Source organism: Channa argus, unplaced genomic scaffold (genome assembly GCF_033026475.1).
Source record: "Channa argus isolate prfri unplaced genomic scaffold, Channa argus male v1.0 Contig039, whole genome shotgun sequence".
Classification (NCBI taxonomy): Eukaryota; Metazoa; Chordata; class Actinopteri; order Anabantiformes; family Channidae; genus Channa; species Channa argus.
This window is the reverse complement of record NW_027125258.1, coordinates 288037-300328: the sequence shown is the minus strand read 5'-3', so window position 1 is coordinate 300328 and position 12292 is coordinate 288037. Positions and strand designations below refer to the sequence as shown.

The window sequence follows — 12292 nt, the reverse complement described above, 5'->3', positions numbered from 1 at the left end:
AATAATAAACTAATGAGTTAGTTCCACTGTCCTAAAGAGTCAATTCCCACCAATGGCTGTCAGGATGGCCGAGCGGTCTAAGGCGCCAGACTCAAGAAAGGGCTCTTTCCCCAAAGGGACTTCTGGTCTCCAATGGAGGCGTGGGATCAAATCCCACTCCTGACATTTCTTCCCTCTGCATGTTGGTCATGATTTAGACATGTTTGTATTTGACAACTTTAGCAACTCGTGATTGTCTTTTGTTGCACAAAGCAAAAGACATGGCGACACTATTGTATAATCCTTCTCTACCAGATACCAATGTGCGGCTGAGATGATGCTGCCGCAACATTCTTACGAAAATGCACCTCGGGCACTCCTGGTAGTAATTTCTGACAACTGACGCTCCACATCAACTCACGTCAAATGAGGTGGCCATGATGTGCACCCAAACGGTTAGTTCAAAGCAATATATTCCAAGCGTAAGACTTACTGTCTGGAGGAAGATGCAGAAAACAAATGGCTAAATACTTGCAGTTGATCTAAAAGTGATTGCTGAAACAAAGTGGGACTTTGTGCAAACACAACTGGAAATCAGGTTTTCAATGAGGTTTCTCAAACTGTCCGTATATACGTAACAAAAGGCTGCAAGCCCCACGATGGATGCTGAGGTTTTCGAAAGAGAAGCAATTCAGAAAACCCAGCTGCAACTGTAGCCAGACTTGGCTGCTTGTACAAACCTTTTGCCAAACAAAATTAATCATCTAAGCAACACTCCAACTTAGACCCACTAATCTCACTTACAAGAGCTTTACTCACTTCACGCACAACTGACGCTCCACTTTGACTCACGTCAAATGAGGTGGCCATGATGTGCACCCAAACGGTTAGTTCAAAGCAATATATTCCAAGCCTAAGACTTACTGTCTGGAGGAAGATGCAGAAAACAAACGGCTAAATAGTTGCAGTTGATCTAAAAGTGATTGCTGAAACAAAGTGGGACTTTGCGCAAACACACCTGGAAATCAGGTTTCCAATGAGGTTTCTCAAACTGTCCGTATATACGTAACAAAAGGCTGCAAGCCCCACGATGGATGCTGAGGTTTTCGAAAGAGAAGCAATTCAGAAAACCCAGCTGCAACTGCAGCCAGACTTGGCTGCTTGTACAAACGTTTTGCCAAACAAAATTAATCATCTAACCAACACTCCAACTGAGACCCACTAAACTCACTTACAAGAGCTTCACTCATTTCATGTCACTGTCATAAGTTGTGCAAAGTCCCGACTGACGTCCTTTGAAGCTGAGACAAAGGTGAATATTGCAAGAAATGGAGACTTTTCTCAAGAACACCTTGAGTATGTTGATTGAATTAGAGAATAATAAACTAATGAGTTAGTTCCACTGTCCTAAAGAGTCAATTCCCACCAATGGCTGTCAGGATGGCCGAGCGGTCTAAGGTGCCAGACTTAAGAAAGGGCTCTTTCCCCAAAGGGACTTCTGGTCTCCAATGGAGGCGTGGGTTCAAATCCCACTCCTGACATTTCTTCCCTCTGCATGTTGGTCATGATTTAGACATGTTTGTATTTGACAACTTTAGCAACTCGTGATTGTCTTTTGTTGCACAAAGCAAAAGACATGGTGCCACTATTGCATAATCCTTCTCTACCAGATACCAATGTGCTGCTGAGATGATGCTGCCGCAACATTCTTACGAGAATGCACCTCGGGCACTCCTGGTAGTAATTTCTGACAACTGACGCTCCACATCAACTCACGTCAAGTCAGGTGGCCATGATGTGCATGCAAACGGTTAGTTCAAAGCAATATATTCCAAGCGTAATACTTACTGTCCGAGGAAGATGCTGAAAACAAACGGCTAAATAGTTGCAGCTGATCTAAAAGTGATTGCTGAAACAGAGTGGGACTTTGCTCAAACACGCCTGGAAATTTGTTGCTTTATTGAGGATCAAAAGGTCTTTTCAGGGGTTCAGTTTCTGCAGACCCACACTATAACTGCAGAAAAACTTGATCTCTTGTCCAGCTGAAAATGAAAGTCACTTCCGGCAATTACACACAGTAAAGTAGCCAAATTACAGTCAGCTTTCTCAGGGGAGCTGATTTCACAAACTGAGGTATGGAAACTGACTTTACCCGACTAGATACCAGTCGGAGAACGCCAATTTCGTTGTCGTTTATAAACGTAACCATGTTTCCAATCAGGTTTCTCAAACTGTGCGTATATAAGTAACAAAAGGCTGCAAGCCCCATGATGGATGCTGAGGTTTTCGAAAGAGAAGCAATTCAGAAAACCCAGCTGCAACTGCAGCCAGACTTGGCTGCTTGTACAATCGTTTTGCAAAACAAAATTAATCATCTAACCAACAATCCAACTGAGACCCACTAAACTCACTTACAAGAGCTTCACTCACTTCATGTCACTGTCATAAGTTGTGCAAAGTCCCAACTGACGTCCTTTCAAGCTGAGACAAAGGTGAATATTGCAAGAAATGGAGACTTTTCTCAAGAACACCTTGAGTATGTTGATTGAATTAGAAAATAATAAACTAATGAGTTAGTTCCACTGTCCTAAAGAGTCAATTCCCACCAATGGCTGTCAGGATGGCCAAGCGGTCTAAGGCGCCAGACTTAAGCAAGGGGTCTTTCAAGGGCTTCTGGTCTCCAATGGAGGCGTGGGTTCCAATCCCACTCCTGACATTTCTTCCCTCTGCATGTTTGTCATGATTTAGACATGTTTGTATTTGACAACTTTAGCAACTCGTGATTGTCTTTTGATGCACAAAGCAAAAGACATGGCGACACTATTGCATAATCCTTCTCTACCAGATACCAATGTGCTGCTGAGATGATGCTGCCGCAACATTCTTACGAGAATGCACCTCGGGCAGTCCTGGCAGTAATTTCTGACAACTGACGCTCCACATCAATTCACGTCAAGTGAGGTGGCCATGATGTGCATGCAAACGGTTAGATCAAAGCAATATATTCCAAGCGTAAGACTTACTGTCCGAAGAAGATGCTGAAAACAAACGGCTAAATAGTTGCAGTTGATCTAAAAGTGATTGCTGAAAAAAAGTGGGACTTTGTGCAAACACAACTGGAAATCAGGTTTCCAATGAGGTTTCTCAAACTGTCCGTATATACGTAACAAAAGGCTGCAAGCCCCACGATGGATGCTGAGGTTTTCGAAAGAGAAGCAATTCAGAAAACCCAGCTGCAACTGCAGCCAGACTTGGCTGCTTGTACAAACGTTTTGCCAAACAAAATTAATCATCTACCCAACACTCCAACTGAGACCCACTAAACTCACTTACAAGAGCTTTACTCACTTCACGCACAACTGACGCTCCACTTTAACTCACGTCAAATGAGGTGGCCATGATGTGCACCCAAACGGGTAGTTCAAAGCAATATATTCCAAGCCTAAGACTTACTGTCTGGAGGAAGATGCAGAAAACAAACTGCTAAATAGTTGCAGTTGATCTAAAAGTGATTGCTGAAACAAAGTGGGACTTTGCGCAAACACACCTGGAAATCAGGTTTCCAATGAGGTTTCTCAAACTGTGCATATATATGTAACAAAAGGCGGCAAGCCCCACGATGGATGCTGAGGTTTTTGAAAGAGAAGCAATTCAGAAAACCCAGCTGCAACTGCAGCCAGACTTGGCTGCTTGTACAAACGTTTTGCCAAAAAAAATTAATCATCTAACCAACACTCCAACTGAGACCCACTAAACTAACTTACAAGAGCTTCACTCACTTCATGTCACTGTCAGAAGTTGTGCAAAGTCCCGACTGACGTCCTTTCAAGCTGAGACAAAGGTGAATATTGCAAGAAATGGAGACTTTTCTCAAGAACACCTTGAGTATGTTGATTGAATTAGAGAATAATAAACTAATGAATTAGTTCCACTGTCCTAAAGAGTCAAGTCCCACCAATGGCTGTCAGGATGGCCGAGCGGTCTAAGGCGCCAGACTTAAGAAAGGGCTCTTTCCCCAAAGGGACTTCTAGTCTCCAATGGAGGTGCGAGTTCAAATCCCACTCCTGACATGTCTTCCCTCTGCATGTTGGTCATGATATAGACATGTTTGTATTTGACAAAATTAGCAACTCGTGATTGTCATTTGTTGCAAAAGACATGGCGACACTATTGCATATTCCTTCTCTACCAGATACCAATGTGCTGCTGATATCATGCTGCCGCAACATTCTTACGAGAATGCACCTCGGGCACTCCTGGCAGTAATTTCTGACAACTGATGCTCCACATCAACTCACGTCAAGTGAGGTGGCCGTGATGTGCATGCAAACGGTTAGTTCAAAGCAATATATTCCAAGCGTAAGACTTACTGTCCGAAGAAGATGCTGAAAACAAACGGCTAAATAGTTGCAGTTGATCTAAAAGTGATTGCTGAAACAAAGTGGGACTTTGCGCAAACACACCTGGAAATCAGGTTTCCAATGAGGTTTCTCAAACTGTCCGTATATACGTAACAAAAGGCTGCAAGCCCCACGATGGATGCTGAGGTTTTTGAAAGAGAAGCAATTCAGAAAACCCAGCTGCAACTGCAGCCAGAATTGGCTGCTTGTACAAACGTTTTGCCAAACAAAATTAATCATCTAACCAACACTCCAACTGAGACCCACTAAACTCACTTACAAGAGCTTCACTCATTTCATGTCACTGTCATAAGTTGTGCAAAGTCCCGACTGACGTCCTTTGAAGCTGAGACAAAGGTGAATATTGCAAGAAATGGAGACTTTTCTCAAGAACACCTTGAGTATGTTGATTGAATTAGAGAATAATAAACTAATGAGTTAGTTCCACTGTCCTAAAGAGTCAATTCCCACCAATGGCTGTCAGGATGGCCGAGCGGTCTAAGGTGCCAGACTTAAGAAAGGGCTCTTTCCCCAAAGGGACTTCTGGTCTCCAATGGAGGCGTGGGTTCAAATCCCACTCCTGACATTTCTTCCCTCTGCATGTTGGTCATGATTTAGACATGTTTGTATTTGACAACTTTAGCAACTCGTGATTGTCTTTTGTTGCACAAAGCAAAAGACATGGTGCCACTATTGCATAATCCTTCTCTACCAGATACCAATGTGCTGCTGAGATGATGCTGCCGCAACATTCTTACGAGAATGCACCTCGGGCACTCCTGGTAGTAATTTCTGACAACTGACGCTCCACATCAACTCACGTCAAGTCAGGTGGCCATGATGTGCATGCAAACGGTTAGTTCAAAGCAATATATTCCAAGCGTAATACTTACTGTCTGGAGGAAGATGCAGAAAACAAACTGCTAAATAGTTGCAGTTGATCTAAAAATGATTGCTGAAACAAAGTGGGACTTTGCGCAAACACACCTGGAAATCAGGTTTCCAATGAGGTTTCTCAAACTGTGCATATATACGTAACAAAAGGCTGCAAGCCCCACGATGGCTGCTGAGGTTTTTGAAAGAGAAGCAATTCAGAAAACCCAGCTGCAACTGCAGCCAGACTTGGCTGCTTGTACAAACGTTTTGCCAAACAAAATTAATCATCTAACCAACACTCCAACTGAGACCCACTAAACTCACTTACAAGAGCTTCACTCAGTTCATGTCACTGTCATGAGTTGTGCAAAGTCCCGACTGACGTCCTTTCAAGCTGAGACAAAGGTGAATATTGCAAGAAATGGAGACTTTTCTCAAGAACACCTTGAGTATGTTGATTGAATTAGAGAATAATAAACTAATGAGTTAGTTCCACTGTCCTAAATAGTCAATTCTCACCAATGGCTGTCAGGATGGCCGAGAGGTCTAATGCGCCAGACTTAAGAAAGGGATCTTTCCCCAAAGGGACTTCTGGTCTCCAATGGAGGCGTGGGTTCAAATCCCACTCCTGACATTTCTTCCCTCTGCATGTTGGTCATGATTTAGACATGTTTGTATTTGACAACTTTAGCAACTCGTGATTGTCTTTTGTTGCACAAAGCAAAAGACATGGTGACACTATTGCATAATCCTTCTCTACCAGATACCGATGTGCTGCTGAGATGATGCTGTCGCAGCATTCTTACGAGAATGCACCTCGGGCACTCCTGGCAGTAATTTCTGACAACTGACGCTCCACATCAACTCACGTCAAGTGAGGTGGCCATGATGTGCACCCAAATGGTTAGTTCAAAGCAATATATTCCAAGCCTAAGACTTACTGTCTGGAGGAAGATGCAGAAAACAAACTGCTAAATAGTTGCAGTTGATCTAAAAGTGATTGCTGAAATAAAGTGGGACTTTGCTCAAACACACCTGGAAATCAGGTTTCCAATGAGGTTTCTCAAACTGTGCGTATATACGTAACAAAAGGCTGCAAGCCCCACAATGGATGCCAAGGTTTTTGAAAGAGAAGCAATTAAGAAAACCCAGCTGCAACTGCAGCCAGACTTGGCTGCATGTACAAACGTTTTGCCAAACAAAATTAATCATCTAACCAACACTCCAACTTAGACCCACTAAACTCACTTACAAGAGCTTCACTCATTTCATGTCACTGTCATAAGTTGTGCAAAGTCCCGACTGACGTCCTTTGAAGCTGAGACAAAGGTGAATATTGCAAGAAATGGAGACTTTTCTCAAGAACACCTTGAGTATGTTGATTGAATTAGAGAATAATAAACTAATGAGTTAGTTCCAATGTCCTAAAGAGTCAATTCCCCCCAATGGCTGTCAGGATGGCCGAGCGGTCTAAGGCGCCAGACTTAAGAAAGGGCTCTTTCCCCAAAGGGACTTCTGGTCTCCAATGGAGGCGTGGGTTCAAATCCCACTCCTGACATTACTTCCCTCTGCATGTTGGTCATGATTTAGACAGTTGTATTTGACAACTTTAGCAACTCGTGATTGTCTTTTGTTGCACGAAACAAAAGACATGGCGACACTATTGCATAATCCTTCTCTACCAGATACCAATGTGCTGCTGAGATGATGCTGCCGCAACATTCTTACGAGAATGCACCTCGGGCACTCCTGGCAGTAATTTCTGACAACTGATGCTCCACATCAACTCACGTCAAGTGAGGTGGCCATGATGTGCATGCAAACGGTTAGTTCAAAGCAATATATTCCAAGCGTAAGACTTACTGTCCGAAGAAGATGCTGAAAACAAACGGCTAAATAGTTGCAGTTGATCTAAAAGTGATTGCTGAAACAAAGTGGGACTTTGCGCAAACACACCTGGAAATCAGGTTTCCAATGAGGTTTCTCAAACTGTCCGTATATACGTAACAAAAGGCTGCAAGCCCCACGATGGATGCTGAGGTTTTCGAAAGAGAAGCAATTCAGAAAACCCAGCTGCAACTGCAGCCAGACTTGGCTGCTTGTACAAACGTTTTGCCAAACAAAATTAATCATCTACCCAACACTCCAACTGAGACCCACTAAACTCACTTACAAGAGCTTTACTCACTTCACGCACAACTGACGCTCCACTTTAACTCACGTCAAATGAGGTGGCCATGATGTGCACCCAAACGGGTAGTTCAAAGCAATATATTCCAAGCCTAAGACTTACTGTCTGGAGGAAGATGCAGAAAACAAACTGCTAAATAGTTGCAGTTGATCTAAAAGTGATTGCTGAAACAAAGTGGGACTTTGCGCAAACACACCTGGAAATCAGGTTTCCAATGAGGTTTCTCAAACTGTGCATATTTATGTAACAAAAGGCGGCAAGCCCCACGATGGATGCTGAGGTTTTTGAAAGAGAAGCAATTCAGAAAACCCAGCTGCAACTGCAGCCAGACTTGGCTGCTTGTACAAACGTTTTGCCAAAAAAAATTAATCATCTAACCAACACTCCAACTGAGACCCACTAAACTAACTTACAAGAGCTTCACTCACTTCATGTCACTGTCAGAAGTTGTGCAAAGTCCCGACTGACGTCCTTTCAAGCTGAGACAAAGGTGAATATTGCAAGAAATGGAGACTTTTCTCAAGAACACCTTGAGTATGTTGATTGAATTAGAGAATAATAAACTAATGAATTAGTTCCACTGTCCTAAAGAGTCAAGTCCCACCAATGGCTGTCAGGATGGCCGAGCAGTGTAAGGCGCCAGACTTAAGAAAGGGCTCTTTCCCTAAAGGGACTTCTAGTCTCCAATGGAGGTGCGAGTTCAAATCCCACTCCTGACATGTCTTCTCTCTGCATGTTGGTCATGATATAGACATGTTTGTATTTGACAAAATTAGCAACTCGTGATTGTCTTTTGTTGCAAAAGACATGGCGACACTATTGCATAATCCTTCTCTACCAGATACCAATATGATGCTGCCGCAACATTCTTACAAGAATGCACCTCGGGCACTCCTGCCAGTAATTTCTGACAACTGATGCTCCACATCAACTCCCGTCAAGTGAGGTGGCCATGATGTGCATGCAAACGGTTAGTTCAAAGCAATGTATTCCAAGCGTAAGACTTACTGTCCGAAGAAGATGCTGAAAACAAACGGCTAAATAGTTGCAGTTGATCTAAAAGTGATTGCTGAAACAAAGTGGGACTTTGCGCAAACACACCTGGAAATCAGGTTTCCAATGAGGTTTCTCAAACTGTCTGTATATACGTAACAAAAGGCTGCAAGCCCCACGATGGATGCTGAGGTTTTCGAAAGAGAAGCAATTCAGAAAACCCAGCTGCAACTGCAGCCAGACTTGGCTGCTTGTACAAACGTTTTGCCAAACAAAATAAATCATCTAACCAACAATCCAACTGAGACCCACTAAACTCACTTACAAGAGTTTCACTCATTTCATGTCACTGTCATAAGTTGTGCAAAGTCCCGACTGACGTCCTTTGAAGCTGAGACAAAGGTGAATATTGCAAGAAATGGAGACTTTTCTCAAGAACACCTTGAGTATGTTGATTGAATTAGAGAATAATAAACTAATGAGTTAGTTCCACTGTCCTAAAGAGTCAATTCCCACCAATGGCTGTCAGGATGGCCGAGCGGTCTAAGGCGCCAGACTCAAGAAAGGGCTCTTTCCCCAAAGGGACTTCTGGTCTCCAATGGAGGCGTGGGATCAAATCCCACTCCTGACATTTCTTCCCTCTGCATGTTGGTCATGATTTAGACATGTTTGTATTTGACAACTTTAGCAACTCGTGATTGTCTTTTGTTGCACAAAGCAAAAGACATGGCGACACTATTGTATAATCCTTCTCTACCAGATACCAATGTGCTGCTGAGATGATGCTGCCGCAACATTCTTACGAAAATGCACCTCGGGCACTCCTGGTAGTAATTTCTGACAACTGACGCTCCACATCAACTCACGTCAAATGAGGTGGCCATGATGTGCACCCAAACGGTTAGTTCAAAGCAATATATTCCAAGCGTAAGACTTACTGTCTGGAGGAAGATGCAGAAAACAAATGGCTAAATACTTGCAGTTGATCTAAAAGTGATTGCTGAAACAAAGTGGGACTTTGTGCAAACACAACTGGAAATCAGGTTTTCAATGAGGTTTCTCAAACTGTCCGTATATACGTAACAAAAGGCTGCAAGCCCCACGATGGATGCTGAGGTTTTCGAAAGAGAAGCAATTCAGAAAACCCAGCTGCAACTGTAGCCAGACTTGGCTGCTTGTACAAACCTTTTGCCAAACAAAATTAATCATCTAAGCAACACTCCAACTTAGACCCACTAATCTCACTTACAAGAGCTTTACTCACTTCACGCACAACTGACGCTCCACTTTAACTCACGTCAAATGAGGTGGCCATTATGTGCACCCAAACGGTTAGTTCAAAGCAATATATTCCAAGCCTAAGACTTACTGTCTGGAGGAAGATGCAGAAAACAAACGGCTAAATAGTTGCAGTTGATCTAAAAGTGATTGCTGAAACAAAGTGGGACTTTGCGCAAACACACCTGGAAATCAGGTTTCCAATGAGGTTTCTCAAACTGTCCGTATATACGTAACAAAAGGCTGCAAGCCCCACGATGGATGCTGAGGTTTTCGAAAGAGAAGCAATTCAGAAAACCCAGCTGCAACTGCAGCCAGACTTGGCTGCTTGTACAAACGTTTTGCCAAACAAAATTAATCATCTAACCAACACTCCAACTGAGACCCACTAAACTCACTTACAAGAGCTTCACTCATTTCATGTCACTGTCATAAGTTGTGCAAAGTCCCGACTGACGTCCTTTGAAGCTGAGACAAAGGTGAATATTGCAAGAAATGGAGACTTTTCTCAAGAACACCTTGAGTATGTTGATTGAATTAGAGAATAATAAACTAATGAGTTAGTTCCACTGTCCTAAAGAGTCAATTCCCACCAATGGCTGTCAGGATGGCCGAGCGGTCTAAGGTGCCAGACTTAAGAAAGGGCTCTTTCCCCAAAGGGACTTCTGGTCTCCAATGGAGGCGTGGGTTCAAATCCCACTCCTGACATTTCTTCCCTCTGCATGTTGGTCATGATTTAGACATGTTTGTATTTGACAACTTTAGCAACTCGTGATTGTCTTTTGTTGCACAAAGCAAAAGACATGGTGCCACTATTGCATAATCCTTCTCTACCAGATACCAATGTGCTGCTGAGATGATGCTGCCGCAACATTCTTACGAGAATGCACCTCGGGCACTCCTGGTAGTAATTTCTGACAACTGACGCTCCACATCAAGTCACGTCAAGTCAGGTGGCCATGATGTGCATGCAAACGGTTAGTTCAAAGCAATATATTCCAAGCGTAATACTTACTGTCCGAGGAAGATGCTGAAAACAAACGGCTAAATAGTTGCAGCTGATCTAAAAGTGATTGCTGAAACAGAGTGGGACTTTGCTCAAACACGCCTGGAAATTTGTTGCTTTATTGAGGATCAAAAGGTCTTTTCAGGGGTTCAGTTTCTGCAGACCCACACTATAACTGCAGAAAAACTTGATCTCTTGTCCAGCTGAAAATGAAAGTCACTTCCGGCAATTACACACAGTAAAGTAGCCAAATTACAGTCAGCTTTCTCAGGGGAGCTGATTTCACAAACTGAGGTATGGAAACTGACTTTACCCGACTAGATACCAGTCGGAGAACGCCAATTTCGTTGTCGTTTATAAACGTAACCATGTTTCCAATCAGGTTTCTCAAACTGTGCGTATATAAGTAACAAAAGGCTGCAAGCCCCATGATGGATGCTGAGGTTTTCGAAAGAGAAGCAATTCAGAAAACCCAGCTGCAACTGCAGCCAGACTTGGCTGCTTGTACAAACGTTTTGCCAAACAAAATTAATCATCTAACCAACAATCCAACTGAGACCCACTAAACTCACTTACAAGAGCTTCACTCACTTCATGTCACTGTCATAAGTTGTGCAAAGTCCCAACTGACGTCCTTTCAAGCTGAGACAAAGGTGAATATTGCAAGAAATGGAGACTTTTCTCAAGAACACCTTGAGTATGTTGATTGAATTAGAGAATAATAAACTAATGAGTTAGTTCCACTGTCCTAAAGAGTCAATTCCCACCAATGGCTGTCAGGATGGCCAAGCGGTCTAAGGCGCCAGACTTAAGCAAGGGCTCTTTCAAGGGCTTCTGGTCTCCAATGGAGGTGTGGGTTCCAATCCCACTCCTGACATTTCTTCCCTCTGCATGTTTGTCATGATTTAGACATGTTTGTATTTGACAACTTTAGCAACTCGTGATTGTCTTTTGATGCACAAAGCAAAAGACATGGCGACACTATTGCATAATCCTTCTCTACCAGATACCAATGTGCTGCTGAGATGATGCTGCCGCAACATTCTTACGAGAATGCACCTCGGGCAGTCCTGGCAGTAATTTCTGACAACTGACGCTCCACATCAATTCACGTCAAGTGAGGTGGCCATGATGTGCATGCAAACGGTTAGATCAAAGCAATATATTCCAAGCGTAAGACTTACTGTCCGAAGAAGATGCTGAAAACAAACGGCTAAATAGTTGCAGTTGATCTAAAAGTGATTGCTGAAAAAAAGTGGGACTTTGCGCAAACACAACTGGAAATCAGGTTTCCAATGAGGTTTCTCAAACTGTCCGTATATACGTAACAAAGGCTGCAAGCCCCACGATGGATGCTGAGGTTTTCGAAAGAGAAGCAATTCAGAAAACCCAGCTGCAACTGCAGCCAGACTTGGCTGCTTGTACAAACGTTTTGCCAAACAAAATTAATCATCTAACCAACACTCCAACTGAGACCCACTAAACTCACTTACAAGAGCTTCACTCATTTCATGTCACTGTCATAAGTTGTGCAAAGTCCCGACTGACGTCCTTTGAAGCTGAGACAAA

The 12292-nt window shown here is 43.1% G+C and overlaps 9 non-coding genes across 9 annotated transcripts; all 9 read left to right on the top strand.

Moving 5' to 3' along the window:
• The first annotated feature begins 58 nt into the window (after positions 1 to 58).
• Positions 59 to 165, top strand: trnal-caa (transfer RNA leucine (anticodon CAA)). Its single transcript has 2 exons — positions 59 to 96; positions 121 to 165. It is a non-coding gene; the product is annotated as a tRNA-Leu (tRNA).
• Positions 166 to 1413: 1248 nt separating this feature from the next.
• Positions 1414 to 1520, top strand: trnal-uaa (transfer RNA leucine (anticodon UAA)). The gene is made up of 2 exons: positions 1414 to 1451; positions 1476 to 1520. It is a non-coding gene; the product is annotated as a tRNA-Leu (tRNA).
• A 1073-nt stretch (positions 1521 to 2593) lies between these two features.
• trnal-uaa (transfer RNA leucine (anticodon UAA)) lies at positions 2594 to 2695 on the top strand. Its single transcript is given in 2 exon segments — positions 2594 to 2631; positions 2651 to 2695. It is a non-coding gene; the product is annotated as a tRNA-Leu (tRNA).
• A 2163-nt stretch (positions 2696 to 4858) lies between these two features.
• On the top strand, positions 4859 to 4965 carry trnal-uaa (transfer RNA leucine (anticodon UAA)). Its single transcript has 2 exons — positions 4859 to 4896; positions 4921 to 4965. It is a non-coding gene; the product is annotated as a tRNA-Leu (tRNA).
• Positions 4966 to 5782: 817 nt separating this feature from the next.
• trnal-uaa (transfer RNA leucine (anticodon UAA)) lies at positions 5783 to 5889 on the top strand. The gene is made up of 2 exons: positions 5783 to 5820; positions 5845 to 5889. It is a non-coding gene; the product is annotated as a tRNA-Leu (tRNA).
• Positions 5890 to 6706: 817 nt separating this feature from the next.
• On the top strand, positions 6707 to 6813 carry trnal-uaa (transfer RNA leucine (anticodon UAA)). The gene is made up of 2 exons: positions 6707 to 6744; positions 6769 to 6813. It is a non-coding gene; the product is annotated as a tRNA-Leu (tRNA).
• Positions 6814 to 8963: 2150 nt separating this feature from the next.
• On the top strand, positions 8964 to 9070 carry trnal-caa (transfer RNA leucine (anticodon CAA)). Its single transcript has 2 exons — positions 8964 to 9001; positions 9026 to 9070. It is a non-coding gene; the product is annotated as a tRNA-Leu (tRNA).
• A 1248-nt stretch (positions 9071 to 10318) lies between these two features.
• On the top strand, positions 10319 to 10425 carry trnal-uaa (transfer RNA leucine (anticodon UAA)). Its single transcript has 2 exons — positions 10319 to 10356; positions 10381 to 10425. It is a non-coding gene; the product is annotated as a tRNA-Leu (tRNA).
• Positions 10426 to 11498: 1073 nt separating this feature from the next.
• Positions 11499 to 11600, top strand: trnal-uaa (transfer RNA leucine (anticodon UAA)). The gene is given in 2 exon segments: positions 11499 to 11536; positions 11556 to 11600. It is a non-coding gene; the product is annotated as a tRNA-Leu (tRNA).
• The last annotated feature ends 692 nt before the right edge of the window (positions 11601 to 12292 follow it).